This window comes from Rhipicephalus microplus, chromosome 7 (assembly GCF_043290135.1).
Source record: "Rhipicephalus microplus isolate Deutch F79 chromosome 7, USDA_Rmic, whole genome shotgun sequence".
Taxonomy (NCBI): domain Eukaryota; kingdom Metazoa; phylum Arthropoda; class Arachnida; order Ixodida; family Ixodidae; genus Rhipicephalus; species Rhipicephalus microplus.
In genome coordinates, this window is record NC_134706.1 from 81706529 (window position 1) to 81717630 (window position 11102).

Here is an 11102-nt window from a genome sequence, read left to right on the forward strand (position 1 = left end):
AACTTGGATCGGGTCACGCGTTCCAACCGGAATTTTCACTAACAGCAGCAACGCTCAGTACATCACTTGAATCTCATTGAACTAACAGGGGCAGTGCGATATGGTGAAAGTTCATGTTTGAAGAGCGAAGAACCTTTGAAGTGCTGCTAAGGTGCCATTTGAATTATAAAACGGAACCATTAAATAAACTCGGTTTTTATTGCAACCCGTTATTCGATTTCTGTACGAAACCTTTGATACCGGGATATACATTTCGCCATAGATAGGAATGCGCATTTATTAACAATAGCGGGTATTTCAGCAGGAGCTGAATGGCGCGTCGCGTTTTTCAACCTCACCCTGAAAGGTGGCCGGCTAATGTACTTGAACGTATGTGGCTTTGTAAATCTTTTGGGTTAGAAGGAACTTGGTGGCATATGCACGCTGCATGCCAAAGAGGGTTGAGAAAAGAGGCAGTTCTCGCTACTTAGGTAAAAGTGAAAAACTATACAAAAAAATCGAGCTCTGTAAGGCAAATGTTCTGGCAGCACTGAAAATAGCTCCACGCATCACGCCACGAATATGCTGGGTTACACGTTCCTGTAATTATATTCTGACATAAGGGTTCACATAAGAGTGTTTATTTCCAGAGACGTGCAGCAGCAGCAGATGTGGCAGAGATTCTTGTTATTCGGGCAATTTTGAATCATTGTGTATTCTTGTGAACCCGCCAACAATCAGTTTCATCTCCGAGAAACGTCACCGGATGAAACCACTGTGTGCAATCTTCCTTAGTTGAAAAAAAGTCACACGTGGAATCTTGTGTGTTTACCTAAGAAAACTCGAAAGCAAGAACCACCTTCTTTTTTTTCTTTTCAGTCGATCTTGTATTTGTTCCTTTCCCCTTCCCCTCGCCGTCCTCACAAGCGCGCCTAATGTGGTTTCGGGCAGCCTCCTGTATGTGAGGCTTTGAAAGTAATTTGAACCTCACCTGGTGTTTCATTCGACCAGCCTTTGACCAAGCAACGGTATCGTGCGATGACGTCACAATGCGACGTCCTTTTGTATAATTTTATTGTCAATTCGTTAGGAAGACAAATTCAAGTCATGGGGATCTTATTATTACGACAGAGTGTGTTAACTTGTAACGAAGATTTTCTTTTCATTACTGGTATTGACGCCGAGTTTCACTATTCGCGTTCGAAGGGGCATCTAACGTTTTCACTGTAATATTCCCACATTAAAAAAATGTTACACAATTTTCGCTTGAAACAAGTCGATATTGAAAAATAGAGATAATTTATTAGAAAAAAAAACTTATCGCAAGTAAGGCATTGCTTTTGTGTTGAATAGCGAGAGAAACTGACTAAAGAGCACTTAAGCACGCCGATCTTGCTTCCGAACGATAACATAATACCAACCGTGTGATGAGAGAAGTTCTCAGTGTCTTTTTTCCCCCTCAAGTTCTTGACACTTTACCTCGAGCAAAGTTACCACGGTGGCTTTACTGCTACGGCTTCATAGTTGTGTGCACTGCGACGCACAAACTAGCAAAAATTAAGTCGATAGGAACACAAACACTGGCATTTCAATAAGTTCCTTTCTCACGCTAGAAAATTTGGCGCCCGTCACCTGCGGCGTTGTCGACAGATGACACTATGCACGCAGTAGTGAGGTAGACCTCCGTTTCATTGATCTCGGACTCGATGAGCCCGTTTTAGCTGTGACTTCATGGCATTCATCTCACCATTTAGTCCGCACGAAAAGTCTGCTTGATAACGGGAAGGGCCGCTTCTCTCTGCTTCTTTCTTCACTTATTTCTTCTATGCCTCCCCTTCTCGAAGGAGCCGGCAGGCATTGTGCCCCTACAGGTGGCAGTTGTCAGCCTCATCTCTCCGTATTCCCTCTGTCTTCGTATTTTTCCTGTACTCAATGCAAATAACTAAATGAACAAACATATAAATGAATAAATAAATTCCTTATTGTTTCCTCAAGTTGATTTGTGATGACCGCATCTCCTGTAATACTTCTTTATTCAACTGACAAGATTTGAACATGGGCTTCGCATCAGAATCTGTGTGATGACCACCATCAACAAGAATATTTGGTTATTTTACCGCTTATTTTCTAAACATTTGTGCACAATTCCCGTATATTGCTGCCCATTGTGATGAATGGGGATGGTGCGTAAGAGACAGTGAGCCTTTCAGGCTGCAGAAGACAACTTGCAATAGCGGTAAGCTAGACTTCCTGTATGATTGTTAGTAATGGCATGTTCTCTTCGCCGTCTAACATTGTCGTAGTTGCACGTGCAGCATGAATTCAAACTTGAATGCTACTTGTCCACATGATTAATTTTCACTTATAATAAATATTGTTACTCTCCACGTGTGACTGAGTCATGCTGTGAGTTGTATGACGCATGGCGCTCTCTCTTTGCACTCGTTATTCTAACACGAATCGTGATGTGCACCACATGGCTAGCTGTATTGACTACTTAATAAATTGGATGTGCCCAATTGGATGTGCCCAATAACCTGTGGCACACCCCCAGGTTATAACAGGTCAGATGCCTCTCTTCTACTAATGTTGCTTTACTCATGGGCAGCATTTGGTTTTCAAGTACGGAACCATATTTCAATCTTTTGCTCCATGTGCGAGAGTTACTTCGGTTCTTCTCGAGATACGGAAAGATGGTGCCCTTAAACTGGTGGCACCCTGTTTCTTTCAGGTACCAAACCAACAGTGCAACCACGAATCACGAGTAATGATTTCAGCATTAGTCATTCTCTCAGCAGCTTGTGCTACCTCTGTTGTAGGCCAGTTCTATGATCCTCGCTGCCCACAAAGGGAACACAGACGTAAGTAATGAGTAAAATCACTTTGTTATCGTGTCAACTGTGACGTCTCGAAAATGGCTGCAGTTAGCGTTTACATTGGAGATATCTGTGGTCGATTGCGCCGCTGTAAAAGAGAATAGACCACCGAGCGATATCAGGTTGCCGCGTCCTACTTAACATAGCGCGCACACGGAATTATGAAAAAAAGGCAGTAATACCCAAAAACTGCTCCAATGAAAATTCAAAAATTTTGTTTCTACGCTTATAACCTATCGTTATGGTGTAAATTAAACAAAGAGAATACTTCTCATTTTTATTCTCTCGCAAAATTCTCTATAAAATATGTGATTCAGAGTACTTTTTTGTCTTCTAATGCAACTCAAACAACCTTATCTAATTCAAGCCAACAGTATTCATATGTAAAAGAGAAGTAAGGCCTTGAGAGACAAACAGGGTGGTTAAAGAAGTAGAGCACGGCTGGCCACTTAGCACTGTGAAAAAGAAATGGCGCTGAGAGATGAGGAAGCAGCTCAGGGTTTGCAGACACCGGCAAAAATTGTGTCTAGTGGGTTTATTTATTTTTATTATGAATTTACTTATTTATATATTTATTTATTTATTTATTTCAAAATGATTGCGGTGTGTCTGTGCGGAAGGCGTGCTAGTATCTGTGTGTCTTTAACGGACACTCACCACACACTAGCAAGCGTTGTGTGCTAGTGTCTTATTACTTTCCCAATATTCATGAAAATTCATGTGATTGACGTAGACAATGATGCTATTATATACGCAATAGCTTGTTGTTGAGTGAGTTAATGGCTACATTACATGGTGATTTTTCCGCTAAAAAGGACGAACCCATCTGAGAGACAGGGCAGGCATTTCCCCATACTGGACCCATGTTAATTGTGTGAAGGAGACACTTCGATCGCAACAGTCCTACCAAGCTCGTGTGTTTACAAACTGGCTTCTTGTGATATTTTTTTTTGCCTGACCCGCGACGAAATGTGGAGATCAAACTCGGTCGCATTATATTACTTATAGCCTGCCTGACAGAGTCTTCGTGGCAGACATTCCTTAGGCGATGCCTTCAAAAGTCGGAGCAAATGAGAAAACTTCTTTCTAGAGATAGTTTTGTTCTAGAGATAGTTTAGTTTCTAGTGACGCGCCTATCTGTGTTAATAGTGAAAACCTGTTGAAGAAAAGTTGTAAGTCCAGTTTAGAACTCAGTGTTCATGCGCATGAACTAGCAGCGTTCAAGGTAAACATCGCAGCAAAAAACACTTGTGAGAACCAAGAGTATTGCCTATATAGAAGGTGCAGACCGCCTCGTTTAGGCTACATATAGAAGTACATATTGTCCCGCGAAGAGGCATCTCGATAATGTGCAATGTATCTTAGAGACAAAGACTAGTCCTATCTACAAGTTGATAAAGACGTCAGGTTTGTCGATTTATCGCAAGAGCTGTTCAATGAAAAAGCCCCCAGTTAATTTCTTCCAGCTCGACTAGCTTCAACAGTAGCTAAGAAGGGAAGATGTTAGTGGTTCAGAATGGGTCCCCTCGATGACTCGAGTGCACGGTGGCAGCGCGAAGGAAGAGCTGTAGTCCGACGAAGAGACTTCTAATTGCAGCCACAGGGTACAGCCCGAGTCCAAGCCCGAACATCCGCTCTCTATTTCATATTCAAACATCCTCTTTTCAACCCTCGGCTGAACAAAGAGTCTTTACACACACCAGTCACATGTTGGGACTGGCGTCATCAAAACCAATCGCAGAAACACCTTCATGACAGGCACTGCATTGGTTAAAACCACGTTACAAAATAAAACACGCAAAGGGATAGGTTCTGCGCGTGTGACCATACCAGGCCGTGCTGCCATACCAGGCCGTGCTCTCCAATACCAGGCCGTGCTGCCTCCGTCAGCAGCCGTTCTCACGTTCGAGTCCTGTCAGTTCTCTCATAAAACGTAGCTTCGTACAAGCCTTCCTAAGAGCGGTGGTACACCGTTGGGCTCCGTGCGCTTACCTGATGTGCATGCGACAGCGAGGCGCCCCGACATCCGAACAGCACTCGGTAATGACGTACAGCGGGGGAGGTTATGCTCGTCTCCCTGCCGCCACTATGTCTCATAGCATGTATAGCATATATAGACGGTTTCGATGAAGCGTAATTCAGTTTGAGCGCAAAAAGAAGGCAGAAAAACGACGTCGACTATGCCCAGTATGCGATAGACGGCACACTTCTCACTAGAAAAAATGGCTCAAGTGCACTTGGAGAAATTCGTCGGTTAGATCTTTCTGGGAACCATAATTTCATGACTTTGCCAAAGGCGTTCAGGGGCCGGATGGTACTTACCAACCATTTATTTGACCATTCACTTCTGACAGCACACAATCACCGAAAGATTTTGGGGTTCAGGACATAAAATGGTTTGAAGATAAGGTTTTCTCTGTATGTTCTCTGTTGCTTGACCGCACAATTTTTCTACTTCCTTTAGTTGGATGCGAATTTATGGGGCGTATAATTGGACGAGGATCAACTGTGAGTTTTCGTTTGCCTTGCGTAAGAATAACTTGCCATGAAGATGGTTCTATTACAAGCAGAGGGTAAGTAAAATTAAGCTGAATAAATGCAGCAATTTTCTGATTGAATTAATTACCATTAAGCTACAATGCCGCGGACCGCCATTTTGACAGTGAACATCCCGTCTTATGCCCCAAAATCATAAAAACATGCTCCCAGTTTAGAATAAAGCCGGTCACATATTTCACTATAGAGAGTACCACGTGGTCAGCCTGCCTCGTTGCGCCACACATTTTCCTACAATACTTACAAGGAGATAACCCTTGCGCAAATTTATATGCAAACTGCAACGCAGGGCGTTTCCAGCCAGTAAGAAAATGATGTGTAGAACGCGAATTCGGTTAATGCTAAATTTCACTGGAGGATTCCGAGTGACCAATTCACTTTGCGCCGAAGAGCGCTCCGCTCTGACGAACGGCAGCCAAGGGAGATCTGCCATTTCTTCTGTCTCACGCCAGAACAAATGGCAGAGGGCGCTAGCACACATTCATTTCCGGAAACACCCAACATTCCTTGCGTTTCGTGCCGTTTTCGCCTTCGCACGGAGAGAACGGGTGCGCTTGGGCAGCGCGTTCCGTTTCTCACGTACATCGCCGCGCCATGCGCATGCGTAGAATGCTTGTGACTTCGGGCTAATCCTGCTGCTTTTCGCGGAGTAGAGAAGAGTGTATCTGGCGGTGAAGCTGCTCCGGATTTGCCAATAAAACATACAGCGTGCCAAGTAAATCTGCCAATTGAACAGAGCTGCTCCGCATGGAGCAGAAAAACTGCTACCCGAAGTGCTCCGAACCAGTTAATAGAATTCACCACAAGGTTCAGTCTTTCAGCTCCGTTTGGCCCCTTGCCGGCTTGAGGTGCTACGTAAGAAGGCCCTCAATTTCAGACATCTACAGGCGACCAAATAACATCATTTGTAATTCGTTTAATAGCCATGGTTCATTCTCGAACGTCGCGAACTATGCTAGTAGGCAAAATCGCACCAGATATCTCAATGTGGGCATGTAGTTCACTGCGCTTATCGGCATGGATATATATTCATAGGCATGCACTTCTCTTTCCATGCCCATGAATAGCGATGTCAATATGGGCACGGAAGTATTGCACCTGCGCGTGGAAACTACCTTAAAACTCCGGTTTTCGGACAACACACTCAAATGACCTGGCTTTCTTTTTCTGCCACGAACAGAAACAATCGTGAAAGCGCGCTCATCCACGAAAGGCAGAGCTGAAGCACCAATAACAAGCTGGTATTCCGGAGTCAACAGCACGGCATGCTCTGGTTCACTGTCTACACAGACAGCAAGTTACCCCGGAGGTGAAAGCTCAGGAAGCAGCGGCCAAATGGCAACGTCGACAACTAGCTGCTACTCCCTGTTTAGAGCACTGAAGCGGCGGCTGGACGGCAACAACCAATTGTACATAAGCTGCGCACACGTGTAGACCCTAATTTAAACGCGCTAATGGGCAACAGGGTCATTTATGGTGAGAAACATCTCCAGCGGTTCTCCTACTCGTCGTTATTCACTTCGTGGACATGCGTCTATTTTAGTACCTCTGTGGAAGGATGTGCAATAACAACGAAATTCCGGATGAAGAGGACGAAATAGAAGCACAGACCAATATAGGAAGCTCGGGAGATCTTTAACAGAAGGATGTAAGGGGGGTAGTGTAGCTTTGCTATTTTCTTCAGGATCAGGCTGGACTACGGCTGCATTAACCACGTGACCAAGTACTTTTGCTTCAATATGGTCAGAATGGCATTCGGATAAGTTCAGCTCTAAACCAGCGTTGCAGAATACTTCAAGTGGAGAGCCGCTTAAGATCACATGAGAATGTTGGCGAAAAAAAAAAGCTATGGCATACTTAGGTAGCGTAAGCATGTTGACTGCTTGACTCCGCGCAGACGAGAATTCACGCTGTGCTCAAAGTTTGTAGGCGCAACGCAAAGCCCAAATGGACAGACTTTGAAAGACGGTGCAGGCCATCTGAAATGAGAAATGCGTTTTTTTCTTGGTGTTGTGGGTCAAAAGTGATCTGCCAATGACCAGATCGAAGGAAAATGACTGAAATAAACTTGGCGCTATGAAAGCAGTCGAGTGCGTCTTCTATTCGTGGCAAGGGGTAAACGTCCTTCGTTGTCAATCAGCTCATTGAGTTGTCGGTAATAAATGCAAAACCTCTTGACAAGCACCACCGGGGAGGCCTACGAACCAGATGAGTCTTAGACGACACCCTTGGCGAGCATAATTTCGACTTATTTACAGATGACAGCCCGTTCGGCAGCAGATACACAGTGAGGGTATCATTGAATTTGGTTGGCAGCTCCGCAGTTAATGTGGAGGGTCACAACCGTTTTCTGGCCTGATGGGTGGATGGTTGTCAAAATATAGAATATATCTGCATAGGATGTGAAGGGAGGGCGGAGATATTGTGCTTCGGAGGGTGAAAGAGCGGGCGCTGTCATTTTGTCACTCACTTTCAATGCTCAAAACGACGGTTGTAGCGTGAGGGTTGACATGTGAACTAGGTTCACCAGGTAGCAATTAAGACATATCGCATGCTTGCAACAATGATGCCAGGAGCAAGACATTATTACATTAAAACAGCAGTTTGGTGAAATGTTGTGCTGCGACTTCATATGTCTTCTCAAAATTGCTAGTGAACCACGAGTAGTGTTAGTGAAAAGTATGGATGAAGCTATACGTACGAGCCTTGATTATCTTTTAAATTGAACACATTGCAACAGTAAATTATCGAAAACGAGAAAGAAACAAACAAGTATGGGAAAAGACGCCAACATAGCTCAGCATGTTCGTACTATAGTACGAACATGCCAAGTCCACGTGATTTACTAAAGCAGAGTGCTCTTAATTTTGCAACCGAACCACCTATATCTACTGATATTCAGCAAGGTTTCGTAAACACGCATCTTGATGACAGAATTGTCCTGTCACTGTCACATTAATTTGTTTTTTTATATTCAAGCACCCAATTTCCCAAAAAGTTTATGAAAAGCGGGAATAACTGATATGCTTGATTGTGTTGGTGTTTTATTTACCCAGACTTCAATGTTGAGAAATGTTTATATACCCATACCACCAGTCATTGTGATGTTTAGGATGGTTAGAGCACTTCCACTACTGTGCAGTGGCACAGGAAACAGACAGGGAGACGTGTTCAAACGTTTACATACAAAAGAAAGGCTATAAAAAGTCAGTGATGTGGGCGCCGTCGGGAAAACCACCCCGGTACATGAGGAAGGACAGTCCCGTGGACTCACGACTCGAGCAGCGGTGGCGTCATCTAGGAGATGCCTGGACCAGCGCGACCTAGGACCTTGTTTCCGAGCTCTTGATCACCGCCTGGGGGTAGCGGTTACGTGCGGGTTCTGGCAAGCACAGCACCGTCTGTGCCGTGCTGAAATGCTGCTCGCTACAGCCTTGGTGCGGCAGCTCAGTCACCGGCGTTCCTCGCCTTGGCCAGGGCACTGCCAGGTACCCTCGGGTGCACAGCTCGTGAGCTCGCGGCCCACGTCCGAGTCTGGTGCGTCGCTCGGTACGGCTCGGCACCACTCGGTGATCTTCGATTCAGCCAGAAACTCCCCTGGCACCTGGATCCTCGGCCACCCTGGACCTTGCACGGCTCCGTGGTCCTTCGTGCACACGCCCTCGTCTCGCCCGGCAGAACGTCTCGCTCGTCCCCTGAGGGCCAGATCAGCGGTACGACGGACGCCGATAAGGTGCAGGGCAGGAGGCGGTGGAAAGGCGCTATGGAATGCGCTCACTTTTGAGGATGGCATGGGTGCGACTACGTAGCAGTCAACCCGCATCGGAGACGCGATGCTCCATGTGTGTAATGGGCCAGCCCGTCCAGCGAACAGCTTGCATAGAGACGCGATGCTCGGCGCAACCGTGATCATTAGCCAGGCCACGTTCATCGCTGTGCCGAACGGCTGACCGTGGAGACGCCTCGCCGAGATCCGCGATGCCCTCGGCAAGGAAGAGAACAGCAGGCCAGGCCGCGCCCCGAGATGCAGTACTCGTGCCGGGAATGCAGCCCCAGCTGGTGGTTGGATGGCAGCAGCGTGGACGGCTGCGTTCCCTGGCCGGAACCTGGATCGCCTGCGTCCGACGCTTTGACCCGCTGTCTTCCGTCTGCCGCTGCTTCCGCTCGTCCCCAGCCACAAAGCCTACCGCCCCTTAATGATCACACGTGGCCCAATCGTAGCACGCCACTTCTATCGGCCACAGCAAGTCATCAGCTGATTGGCGCACAGTTGCCTCGTAATCGCACGTGCCTTGTCCCGCACCTCCGTCGTTGTCGTTTTTCTCGAATCCTCACAGTCATTATATGGCAGAACACATAGCATGTCACCAATTACCTGATTATACTAAGACGAATGTTGAACCAACTAATGCTTTACAGATGCGATGTCATTGGTTCTGAAAAAACAACTGTTTGAATGCAGGTGTCCACAAGAGCATGGAAAGAACCCCCATCCCGGGGCGCCCCCTTTTAGTAGACCTTGGCCGCATTGCTGTGAAAGGTGTTGAGTTCAACTGGTAATGAAAAGCTCAACTGTACCGCTAATCGCCACAACGCCAGCATCAATCCAGGCTTTTTTTCCCGCTGAAAAACGTCATTTGAAAAATTTTGAGCTTCCACCTATTGCAGTGAAATATTCGAAGGGTGCTTTTGAAATAAATTGTCTAAACTAAACCTGCTCCTTCTGCGTCGTTGTTCACTTTACTTTAGAAACAGCTTGCATTCCCTTAGAAGTGCTTTCTATACCAGAGATAAAATTGTGATCTTATGTAGTCGACGCTAACTGAGATAACAATCTCCGACCTACTGCAAGATCATACGCTTCTTAGGACCTCGCCAAGCCAGGCGCGCCGCCATAAGGTAAGACAAGGCATGCGACACAGCTGACAATTATCACTTTCGTACGAAATAGGTGTCTTCACTTCGCTTATTTTAGTGCGCTGTGTACAAATATGCATAAATTAAACGAATTATCTATAAATTAAATATTGCCACCTGGTGTTAAGCTTCACCTTTAATTAAGCTTCACAAATAAGTCTCTGAATGCTTCAGATCTATTACACGTGTACAAAAACTGGTGATATTTCACCCCTACAACTGCACCTGTCATATGGTGTATGCATATCAGAAGGTTGACGGCCGAACACAACGCTATTAGCCCTGTGGGCGGTTGTGTATAGAAGCTGCCAGTACGCATTGTTCCAGCCAAAAATTTTTCTGTCTGTTGTATTTTGTACTCATGCTTTCAGGCAAATATTACTGGTACCACTTCTCGTTGTAACGATTTTGCTAGATATGTGAAGCAAAAGGCGAGTCCTGGAAACCCATGTGGTAGATGCAAACTGCAACGGTTGCCCCATAAGATGCTTAAATACGTCATCGTTTAGCAGCAACTCTAATACAGTATGCCTCGTTGGCGAGAATAGCCGCGACGTGGCTCTCAAACAAATGTCATCATCATGTCGGTTTTATTGATTTATCATGAATAAAGCACTCGGTAGATGGCTTGCACGACATTGTGGTCTAAAACGCTACCTTTGCTTAGGTACCGTGCTCTGCCCACCCCCAAAAATAAGAAACAACCCATAATTACGATTATACCTTACGTCAGTTCTGAGCGCAGTTTGGTGCTTCGATGAACCCAATTTCGTT

At 45.7% G+C, this 11102-nt stretch overlaps 1 long non-coding RNA gene across 3 annotated transcripts in view; it reads left to right on the plus strand.

Annotated features, from left to right (window-relative positions):
• The window catches only part of LOC142767523 (uncharacterized), a 16450-nt gene extending 6326 nt beyond the window's left edge, over positions 1-10124 (plus strand). Inside the window, exons 1-4 of one of the 3 annotated variants that reach the window (XR_012884953.1) lie at positions 2437-2543; positions 2711-2840; positions 5320-5428; positions 9874-10124. This is a non-coding gene — a long non-coding RNA (uncharacterized LOC142767523). Of the gene's footprint in view, positions 1-2436; positions 2602-2710; positions 2841-5319; positions 5429-9873 lie in introns of those variants that run through there. The other 2 variants (XR_012884952.1, XR_012884954.1) reach the window with 2 other exon arrangements.
• The last annotated feature ends 978 nt before the right edge of the window (positions 10125-11102 follow it).